This window comes from Gossypium arboreum, chromosome 4 (assembly GCF_025698485.1).
Source record: "Gossypium arboreum isolate Shixiya-1 chromosome 4, ASM2569848v2, whole genome shotgun sequence".
In the NCBI taxonomy this organism is placed as follows: domain Eukaryota; kingdom Viridiplantae; phylum Streptophyta; class Magnoliopsida; order Malvales; family Malvaceae; genus Gossypium; species Gossypium arboreum.
The window spans coordinates 34,544,976-34,557,397 of record NC_069073.1 but is presented as its reverse complement, the minus strand read 5'-3'; the positions used below and the strand labels follow the sequence as shown (position 1 = coordinate 34,557,397).

The following is a 12,422-nucleotide window of genomic DNA, read 5'->3' as shown; positions in this document are numbered from 1 at the left end:
CATATCCCAAACAATGGCATGCATGCATGAAGAAAGTCATGAATCTTCATTTTCTCTCATAAAAAAAAGAAAAGAAAAGAGGTAAAATTGAATTATTAAATAAATATTGTGAAAAAGAATGTGCGTTGAAGAAGAAATAAATTAAAGCCCGTCAAGTGGGTTGTGCAATGTGAAGTCAACTCTGTCTCTGAATGCTTTTCAATTTGTTTCATCATAGATGCCTCATTTCATTATCTTTATTTACACTTACCTCTTCTCTAATTTATGTTCATATTCAATTTAATTTAGTGTGTAACGTGTTGGATTTAATATATATACACAAAAGTATTCTTTATTCAATTGTAAGTAATTATTTATTTTCATATGAGATGAATGTAATTGTTTGTATATGAAATATTTAAATGTAAAAGTATTATTAGGTCTATAATAATATTAGTAAAATTAAATTTTATGTATATAATTACATAAAATTAAAGTTTATGTATCACATTACATATTAAATCAAAATTTATATATAGTTTTGAAACTTTTCTTGTTTATTATAAATCTTTTTATAATTTATAATAAAAACATTTTTAAAATAATTTCATTTAAAAAAAAACATGGGATGCAATCAGAGTTGTTTGTAAAAATTATATACTCATAATTATTAATATTATTATATTAAAACATAAGAATCAGCTCTAGTACAATATTTCTTTTGAAACCCTAGTTACATTGCAATTAATTTAATGAAACTTTGTTGATGAAATTAATTTTTCGGTATATATACATAATTAGTTGTTTTTTTTAATCTATGCGATTGCGTCATTAAGTTTTTTGGAATATATTATATGCTTTAATGTTAAGGAAGTAAATTATTAAAGATTAAACACTTAAAACATGTAAAAAAAAAAAAATAAGTTTTGAGAATATTTTAATTAAGTAATATTGAAAGGAATAAAAGATTAGTTAAAACATAAAAAGAAGAAGCATATATTCGATTAATAACCTATAATGCATAAAATTAAAATTAATTAACAATAGACTAAATAAAAATAAACAGCATATGTATATATAAAAGAATAGTAAATCATATGATTATTTATAAATTGAGTGCAGTTAGAATTAAATGATGACTAAATTGAACTAGGAATTAAATTAAAAATATGACCAACTATGAAGGACCAAATAAAATGATCTCATTTTCCCAAAAACACATGAATCCTTTTAAGTCGATTTCTTTTTTAAAAAGTTTTATTTAATATTAAGAAAAAATGAAGTCAGCTCAGCTGTTATGCGTCAATAATCAAAAGGAATAATTAATAGTTAATGCCGCCAATCTTTGCTGTTATCAATATTCACTTATTGCACTCATTTTGTCCTACTTTCACCAAATTTTGGGTCTGAGCACTTTAATTCAATTTTATATATAAACCTTAATTCTACAATCTAAAAATAAATACATTTATTTATTTTTATATTAAATAAATGTAATTGTTTGTATATCAAATATTTAAATATAAAATGTTATTACGATTATATTTGTTTCATAAAAATAATTTTTAAAAAATAGATTTATTTTTAGTATTTAGATGATTATAAATAAAATATTTTTCATTGTTTGATAAAATTTCCTAAAATCATATTTCAAAACCTCTTCTTTGTAAAATAAACACAACATAAATATATTTGTTACATAATATTATAGTAGCATCTTCTTTTAACAATCAAAATTTATTTTATAATAAAATAATAAGTTATAGTGATTAATATCATAAACTTTTATTGGCCAAATATATCACATATATATATATATATATATATATAAACTTAATAATAAATAATGCTTAATTAAAATTTAATTTGAATTACATATACTACATATATGAGAGTGGATAATGGCACATTAGAGTTATGAGGATAAATAAAGCTAAGTATGCTTTAAACAAAAACCCATATTTGTAAGATTAATATATTCTATTTTATACTATAAAATATTTATTATTAAGTATTTATAAATTATAATTTCATTATTAAAATATCAATATAAATATTTTTCAATAATACATTAAGAATATTATTTGAAATTTAAACTTAACATTAAAATAAAATTGTGATATTAAATAATTTATTAAAATAACAATGTTATTAAATATAAATAATTAAATATGAACGTTCAATATTGAACATTATAATATTTATTATTAAAAAAATTTCTTTTATAAACAACTATTACGACTTCTAGCCAAGAATCAAAAGTTAAGGCGGAGTACCAAAAAAAAGTTGTGACCAATGGCGGAGGAGACAATATCTCGACTGAAGATCACAATACCATAAAAGTTTGGTTCAAAGGTTTGGAAATGGATACGAGTAGTGACATGGCTGGGGATTTGTCTCTAGCGCCGATGATGTCATGGAGGGATAAAGTGATTGGGAGGGGCTCCCTTAATCCTGTCTGTGATGAAGATTTTAAGTTTTATAGGCAGATATAACTAGATCTACTGTAAATGGGTTACCAGCGATAGATTTCTCCGAGAGAATCAAGCAACTTTTGGTAAGGGATATGGAGACCACAATGGCGGTGAAACTACTAGGGCGGAATTTAGCATATAATTCTCTCCATAATAGGATCTTTAACCTCTGGAAACCTGCGCACCGTTCCATCTCATGGACTTCAAAAATGGTTATTTCTGGTTAAATTCCAGAGTAGGGAGGACTATGAAATGGTGCTTACCCAGGGTCAATGGATTATTTTTAGGTAGTACCTCATGATCCAACCATGGACTCCAGACTTTAATCCCCTCCAACCATTTCCTAAAACTATCATGGCTTGGGTCTGGCTACCTGGATTATTGGGTTTTCTTTATAAGCATCGAATTTTGGAAGAAATTGGTGGATTGGTTGATAAGGTAGCTAAACTCGACTTCAAGATGGATAGTGGGTCAAGGGGAAGATTCGCCCGAATGGCAGTGTTTATCAACTTGGAGAAACTACTAATCTTGTAGACTCTGGTTAATGGTATGGTACATAAGGTTGAGTATGAGGTGTTATCGACAGTTTGTTTCGCTTGCGATAGGTATGGTGATGCAAACCCGGTCGCATCATGTTACGACCCAACTTGTAGACACCGAGATTGGGCTAAACTTGAAGGACCTAAGTGCAAAATGAAGTTTTTAATTTTAGTTTGTTAATTTGGCTGCTGGAAAATAAGAACTTTGATTCATTTATTTTAGTTACTTTAGTTATTTTAGTTTGTGTCTTTAATTATGTCATAGTTTGAACATTATTAATATGTGTTCTGCATTTAATAAAGTCATGCATTATGTAACTCCCATGTTAGTTAAAGTTTGCATCATTAAATTCAGTCATGCATTAAGTAACTCGTTTGTTCATTTAGTTTACATCTTAAACCATGCATTTAAGCATCTTAGTTGTTAAATATGTTTGAGTTTGTTTATATAAGTATGCTATTTAATTTGGCTGTTACTTTTTACTACATAAATTAAAGTGTGTTTATTTTCATTTTAAATAAGGTGATTTGAGCTGCATGTTCATCAATAAATTTGTGTATGAGTATTTATAGTGTGCTGATTCTTATGAGTGTCTTTAATGCTTGTGACTGTTCACATGGCTAATTGGTTCTCCAAGTTTTGGACGTTTTTCAAGCCTTCAAAGCTTATTATGGTGGCTGTTCAAATAGACCAAGAGTGGCTCTTCAAGTCTGATCAGTTTCATGCACTTAAAGCTAGTTATGGTGCCAATTAAAAAGAATCACATTAAGGGTTCATTAAGTCAATTATAAAGTGAAGAGACATGCCTTTTCATCTACACCATAATCAAGTGAAGAGACATGACTATTGACTTCCCTACATGACTTAAAAATAAAATTAAATCTTGTAAAAACCTTAGTTAATTGCTGAAGGTGAAAGGTCACAAATAGGTATTCGAATAGTCATAATAGTGCTTATAAATAGATTGTAAGAAGACATTATTTTGGTTAGAAGACTTTTGATCCTTTGATTAATGTTTAAAACATTTTGTAAGTTTTTTCAACTCTCCTATTTTTTTAGACTCAGCATGATCTAGCTTGCTAGTGGCGTCATCCTGTTCTTTCTAAACTTATCACTTTTAAACAGAGTGTGTCATTCACCCTTATACCGACTGGTTCCTATCTTCATATAGATAGTGGGTCACGGTTTAGCTATCCTTCTATCCACCTTTAAGTGTTCTATAAGATTTGGGTTAGTACTCTATTTTAGTACTAGTTCTTTCTTGACCTTAAAGCCATTCAAACCATACACATTACCATTTTTCAAACCACCCGAGTTCCTTTGTTAAACCAAACCATATCCCTTAATTATCTTAAACTATCACATACCTTTTTTTAAAAAGCTTACTTAGCCGAATTAGACCAATACTCTGTTCAAGAATGACACTTCTCCATTTTAATGATCGGACAACAAACGACTTTAATCATCATCGAAATGAGTTCGTATCATATGGTCATGTACAAGATTTGTGCCCTTTTTTCGGTTCAATGGCGGACAGCAGTGGGAGCAAACCTGAAACAACAGTTAACGTACCTAAAGAATAGAAGATAAAGGAGCTAGCAGATTCGTTTGCACCATGGATGCTCATCGAGAGGAAATCTTAGTTTAAACTGAGGGTGAATCCGAGCAGTAATGTGATGAATCCAACTATAACGGGGGTAGGTTCCATATTTAACGCTCATTCCTCTTTAGAGAAAGAAGAGGCTGAAAATAAAGCGGTGGCTGCTAGTTTATTAAAAGTTAAATTTAAAAAATAAGAGTTTTTGAAGAAGAAGGAATGTGTTAACCTACATGGGTTGAATGTTTAGAATGTTAGATCGCCAACACAAGGATCAATTTCTTTGTGTAAAGTGGGCCTGACTTTCAAAACTAGGCATGAAGCTTTTAATAGGATAAGCTCTCAGTTGGTAAATGAACTTCTAAGGAGTGGTCCAGTTTGGGTTCTGGGCCTCCATTTAAAAAACATTAACTCCTTACTTGACGGGGCTGCTAAACAGGTTCAAAGTGGCATGTTGGGGGTCGAGTCCCTTTGATTAGTATTTTGGAATCACAAGGGAATGGTACAGTGTCAATGGCTCATTCAAACCCCATTGACTTAAATAATCCAATCATTCTTTTGGAGGATAAAAAGTCAGTGATTCCATTGATTATTAATTCTCATTTTAATCCCAACTTTGAAGGTACGGTGGAAACAATGGTGGAATTAAATTTAGGTGTGATTGATCCTAAGAGGCACTCGACTGTATCTTTTAAAGAGAACTTTATTTCTATTTCTTCCAATTCCTCGGTTTATGTTGAATCGATTGGGATTGGTAAAGGTAATTTGACAGTTAAACAGATAGGCTCTAAGGGAAAAGGTGGTGTCTCCCGTAGTGGTAATGTAACAACTTGTTTTCTAGTGGTGTCAGAAACAATGGTTTCAGGATAAAAAATTCAACGAGTGAGTTTGTAGATATTATTATTTAATATTTACGAGTCAAATATAGTATTATATAGAATTTTGATTTGATAATTTTTACTATTTGAACGAATAGTTAAGTATAAATGGGTTGTCCCTAAAGTCAAGTGGTTTTGAAAAATGAGATATCAAGACCTCATTTCTGTAAACCGAGCTCTTAAATATTCTTATTAAATATTTACAGAGTTACTATGTAGGTATATTGAAGTTTGGTCTGGAAATTTTAGTGATTTGATAGTTAATTAAAGAAAAAGGACTAAATCATAAAAACTGCAAAAATTAATCGCTATTAGTGTTTAAGTGCTAATTGAGTATAAAAGAAAAATGGGGTGGATTTAAATGTCAATTAAGCCATTTCTAATGTTAATGGTCGGTCATATACTTTAAGAATTTATTTTTATATTGGTTAAAATGTTTATTAAATTAAGTTAAAGTAATATTATTAAAAAAAAACAAAAAGAAAACATGGCATCATCCTGTTCATTCTTTTTGGTTAAAACCAAAAACTCCATTTTTGGAATAGAGAAGAATCGACCAAGCTTTAATGTTCATGCATGGTATGTTTTTAAGCCCGTTTCTTGTAAATTTATGTTTTTGAGATTGTTGTAGCTTAATCTATCTAGCCTAGAGACTATTTTGCGAAACTGTCAAAGTTTTGAAAACTGCCCATTGATTTTCTTGAAGTTTTCTTGATGTTTATGTTTGATTTTAAAGCTTGATGATGATTGATGATGAAATAAGACTATTTTGTAAAGTAATTTTGAATAGTTTTGAAGTTAGGGACTAAATTATTAAATTGTTGAAATTGGCTTAAAATTTTTGTAAATTTCAAAACTTGAGGGCTTTTTAGGGATGTTAATGAATTCGATACAACGGTTTTGGGTTTGATTGTGAAAAATAAGCTTCTTTCAATTTTAGGAACTAAATTGAATAAAATACATAATTTAGAGAAATTGTGAAACATGTCAATAAAGAAGTCATTTTCATCAAATGGGCTTTTATAATGATATCGAGACTGATTAATTGAAATAAATACAGTATCAAGAACTGGTAGAAAATTGTGGAAAAAAGTAAATTGCTGACTAGTTCCTTATATTACTATTTCTGTAGTTTGGCCTGGTAAGTTCATACGGTTTAATTTGGTATAATTTTTAATATTATGTTGATTTCTGAATTGTGGTATGCTTAATATATATGTATATATATTTGAATTTTTACAAATTAGTACAATGAGAGAAAATAGATTGAATTGAAAAGTGTTACACGATTACTTGTATCGAGCTCGGATGAACATAGGATAGGATACAATTATTATGCCAATAGGTTATTTTGTGTGATGTATGAGATTGATATGTGATGAAATGATGTAACACCCCTTACCCGAGACCGTCGCTGGAGTCGAGCACGAGGCGTTACTGGACTTAGCTTACTAATTTGGGGCATAAAAATTTGCCTTTTAAAATTAATTTAGTTTCATTAATTTAATATGTCCCTAAAAATGGTCCTCGAGACCTAAAACATGAAATTGAAACGGTTCGGGAACAAATCGGAATCAATAAAAATTTTCCGATCACTTAAACAAATCAAAACAATTTATTTCATCTTTCATAAATAAACTGTCCATCTGCGTCATAGTCACTAAATAAATCATAACTCGAGTTACAAAACTCGAAATTCAAATCCGTAAATTTTCTATGAAACTAGACTCATATATATTCTTACTAAATTTGTTTCAAATTTTTTTTATCTATCCAGTTAGTACAGTTTATTAGTTAAAATTTCCCCTATTTTAGTGTTTGGCTGCTTTGGCCTCTGTTCACTACGAATTAATTTTCTCCCTGTAAAGAATTCAAATAACCATGTTGTTTATTTCTATTAAAAGTAGACTCAAAAATTAATCTATACATATAAACTATAACTCCTAATTATTTTTATACAATTTTTAGTGAATTTCTAAAGTCAGAATAGGGGATTCAAAAATCACTCTGACCCTATCTCACCAAAATTTAAATATATCATAAAATACAACTCTTTTATATAAACTCAATAATCTTTAATTCTATATCTCATTCACTATCTAAATCTATTTCTACTATTTTTAGTGATTTTTCAAATTCACGTCATTACTGCTGCCCGATACTATTTTAAAGCTAATTTCACCTTTTTCATGATTTAAATGGAATAACTATCATTTAGGCATACATAACACCAAACATGTCCTTGATTGGTCATTTCAATAGCTAATAATTATCAAGCATTTACATACCATTCATTAGCCATATCATAAGATCATTCACACAAAATAGTACGATGCTATACATGCCATACTCAAAATGAAACGTCTAGCTATACCAAAATAATCCTTGTGATAGTGTGCCCGGACCTCCGACGTACTTTACGATCCCGGGTTAGCTTGAAAAAACTATAAAAAGAAGGAAAATAAAGGAGGTAAGCATTAAGCTTAGTAAGTTTGCATGCAAATAAATAACAACATTCATCTTATCTTACTAGTTGGCATGATACTACTTAATGCAACTTCATTAATTGTCATAGACATATTTTAAACTTCTTCACTTACTCACTTACTTAAATACTTACTTAATCAAATTTATTAATACATTTTACTTACCTTTTTCCTTATCAAGCATACATGAACATTACATACTTACCTTTGCTCTTCTAGCATGAATTTGTCTTACCTTTTTAGTATAACTCATCTTACCTTACCTTACCTTGATATTCTCTTTAAATTTTCCCTTTGAACCACTTGGAATACTAAGGATACACGGGTACCTTACCATTGCCATGACTTGTCATGGTCTTACGTGGTATCATTTTGAAACTTACCTGTAACAGCCCGTTTTTAGGGTTAATCGGAACAGTGGTTTCGGGGCCACTAAATTCGACGAGTAGGTTTGTAAATATTATATTTAATATTTACGAGTTAATTGTGATTTTAAAAATGTTTTTGATATTGTGATTTTCGTTTTATAAGCGATTTATTAAGTTTAAGTGGTATGACCTTAAGGTCAAGTGGGTTTAGAAAATGAGGTATCGGAACCTCGTTTCTATAAACCAAGTCGTAAATATTTTTATAAATATTTACGGAGTGGCAATAAGATGGTATTAAAGTTTCGTTGAAAAATTTTATCATTTCAATAGTAAATTAAGCAAAAAGGACTAAATCGCGTAAAGTTTAAAACTTGTGTGCTATTAATTAAGGTTTCTAATAGCTATGGTTTATTAAAGTGAAAGTATTTATAAGAATATTAGACCATTTTTGTGTTAATGGATGATAGTGGAAGGGTAGTTGGAGTAGTTTTAAATGTTTTTGAAGGTTAATATTGTAAAATAGCTAATAAGTGTTTTAATAAATAAAACAAAATAAAAATTTGGCTTCATTCTCATCATCTTTTGCCGAAAGTTTAAAGAAAAAGAAGCCATTGAAGCTTCAAAGTATTCGGCCATTGCATGTTAAATTGGTAAGTCCATTTTGACTCGATTTTTAGTGATTTTTACGTTTTTGAGATCGTTGCTTCGTAATCTAGCTAGCCCGTACCTCTAATTTTAAAATTGTTAAAGTATTTGGATGATGCCATTATTGAATGTTTGAGTATCTTGATGTTTAATGATAAAAAATAAATCTTTGATGTTAGATTAATAAGTTTTGTTAAGTGAATTTTGGTAAAAATGTCAATTTTGGATTAAATTGTGAAATATGAAAATTTAGTGGTTAAAATGTGAAATTGTGAAATATATGGGTTGTGTGAGTGTCTTTGAAGGTGTTTGATGTTTTTGGTATTAAATGTGATGATAGATGAGTTGAGCTTGATGAAAAAGGATAGTTGTGGTTAGATAGATAGATGGTAATCGACTATTAGAGTATAATGCAAGAATTGTACATGGTAGTTTAAAATAAGGCTTGAATGGGAGATATAATTGCGAATGATCAAATAGTTAATGAATTGAATAAGTGTTTAAAATGTTATTCGGTATTGGTGTTATGTGCTAGCATGATATGTATGTGTGATTTAGGTGAAAATGTTTAAATGATAATTCTTTGAATAATTCTTGAATGACATTTTGGTGAATGAAATGAGTGATTGTTTGCAAAGTGAGATTATTGAAAGTTGAATTAGATGATTTATAGTAATCGGCTAATGTGTTATTGTGGATATAGATGCCGAATGTCGACTTAAGAAATTAATTGGAAAATTTGTTGTTTATTTAGGTGATAGAAAGTATGAAATGGTCTTATGTGATACGTGTATATAAGTAGATGGAAATGAAGTGTCGTATATTTTTGTGTATGAGATTAATTGCACTTTGATTATAATGTGCATGATTATTACTATGTTTAATATGTGTGAAAGCCGAATATACTCAAAATACAATGCTTGATTAGTTGATTAACAATAAGTTAAATTTGTTTAATCCAAGCTCAAGAGCATAAGGAGCCAATTTTGGATAAAGGGAAAGCAAAACTAGTCGATTAGTCAATCCGTAGTTATTCGATTAAATCCAAGGTAAGTTCTTAAGTGTTTGTGTTTGATCATGTTATATGCTTAAGAGTTGAATAATCATAACTAAGAAGATGTTTGATTGTATATATATATATACATATGTTCTTTGTGTTGAATGAATATTAAATTAAAGTTATGAGTCGTATGTGACTAGCATATCTAGTCGACTTTGATACTATTAAATGATGTACTAAGATATGTGTTCCAATGTGGAAATTAAACCCTATGTGGTTGAAAGGATGAAAATCTTTGTTCATAGATATGTATTTCAGTTATACGTAATTGAAGTATAAGTTATGAAAGTATGAAAGAACAGGTGAATTGTTTATCGAAATGTGATATTCGGGCCTCGGCCTAGCAAGCTTTAAGATGGTGAATAATATTATCGGGCTTCGGGCCTAGCAAGTTATAATGCCAGTAAGATAATATCGGGCTTCGAGCCTAGCAGGCTATAATACCGATGAAATGATATCGGGCTTCAAGTCTAGCAGGCTTCGTGCCGGTGATGAATTCGGGTTTAAAACCTAACAGGGTAAATGCCAGTGATTTGATAAAAGTCTAAGACTATGAGACCTTGTGTTAAATCGGTAATTGAATTCATTCAATACATTAAGTTGGCCAGGTATGTGATATATACTTATGCATGTTAGATCGATTGGAATTGAATCATGAATGTGAAATGAGAAGCATGGGTGAAGATGTCATATGTGTATGTGTGTATTCGGTCATTGTGAAAGGTTATATGAATTATGTGAAATACCATTTAGATATGAATGACGAAAGTAACTGTGGTTATGAAATGGTACAATGGTTGAATTCGGTTGAATTAAAGTTGACACTGAAGTATTTAAATGCCTATGTCATATATGTGAGTAAGGGTAAAACCATCGTAAATTATCGATAAGGGTGGGCTATGTGCGGAACCATCTTATAATTGCTAATTTGAACGGTTGTGTGCGAATCATTGAGCATGATGTATTGTATTGAATTATGCTTAAGTGAAATTATAGATATGTGATGAAATTGATTGGTGATATACATGTTTAAATAATGTGAATGCAAAGAATGTGTGAAAGAGTAAATTTGTAATAAATCTGCTTGGGACAACAGCAGTAACGTGATTTTGGAAAATCACCATAAATTGTGGGAGTTGATTTAGAAGCTAAATAAATTATGTAATTAAAGCTTAATGAGTCTAGTTTCTTATAAAAGAAGCCGTGTAAGAAAAGAATTGCTGATAATGAGATATTTGAAGTGGCGGGGGACAGAGTCAAATGACTTCGGGGTCCCCTATTCTATTTTTTAGAAAATCATTATAATTTGTACAAAAATAGTTATAAGATAAAATTTATATTCTTAGACTCTTTAATGAGTCTAGTTCCAAATGAAATCAATGACAACATATTTTGAATTCTGTACAATGAGAAATTTGATTCGTAGTGAAGAGTGGTCAGATTAGTCAAACAGTGAAACAGGGGAAACTTTAAGAAAAATCTGGTATTGATTGGCCAAACCAAAAATTCTGAAAATTTTATGGACGGAAGATATATGAGTCTATTTTCATGAAAAATTAATGTCAATTGATTTGAAGTTTCATAGCTCCAGTTATAAATAATTAAGTGACTGTTGCTCAGGAAGACAACTTGTAGTGAATTTGTGATTATGTTGTAAACATTGATAAAACTTGTTAATGAGTTGCTTATTGTTTTCTTATGAACTTACTAAGCGTAAAGCTTACTCCCTTTTTCTTTCCCATATTCCCTAGGGTTGCCAGGTTAGTTCGGGTTGGAGGCCGTCAGAGATATCATCACATTGTCGAGTCTACGCTATCGGCGTAAGTAAATCTTAGTGTTTCGAGTCTATGGCATTTATAGGGTTGTAAAGTTGAGTATGTAATATTATGATTAAGCCAAAGACTTTGGCTTGTTATTAAGGTAGTTTGATTATTCATATGCTTGTATGTTATTATCTCCTGTGATGTGATTTATAGCATGTATATTTAGAATTTGAATTGTGATTTATTGTTGAGTAAGTAAATGATACAAGACTAAGATATTGGTAAATATTTAATAATGCCTCATGAATGTTTTGGGGCCTTGTAAGCCCGATTATAGGATAATATACTCGTGTACGAAAAGTTTAAAATTGATCAAAATTTTTTTTATGGCCTGGTTTTATATAAATGGTTGAGTTTAAATCTGGTAGCACCTCGAGCCCTGTTCCGGCGAGGGATACGGGTGAAGGGTGTTACATTACCATTTCCATGTGTCGACATGGTCTTACATGGTATCCTTGCCTTATGAACTCACCAATGCCATGCCTTGGCATGGTCTTACATGGGACCTTTGCCTTATAGTATCTTATCAATGCCATGTCTTGACATGGTCTTACATGGTATCCTTGCCTTAG

The 12,422-nt window shown here is 29.9% G+C and overlaps 1 long non-coding RNA gene across 1 annotated transcript; it reads left to right on the top strand.

Moving 5' to 3' along the window:
• Window positions 1–8,888: 8,888 nt before the first annotated feature.
• Window positions 8,889–12,078, top strand: LOC128291644 (uncharacterized). Its single transcript, XR_008281455.1, has 3 exons — window positions 8,889–8,972; window positions 9,931–10,016; window positions 11,779–12,078. It is a non-coding gene; the product is annotated as an uncharacterized LOC128291644 (long non-coding RNA).
• The last annotated feature ends 344 nt before the right edge of the window (window positions 12,079–12,422 follow it).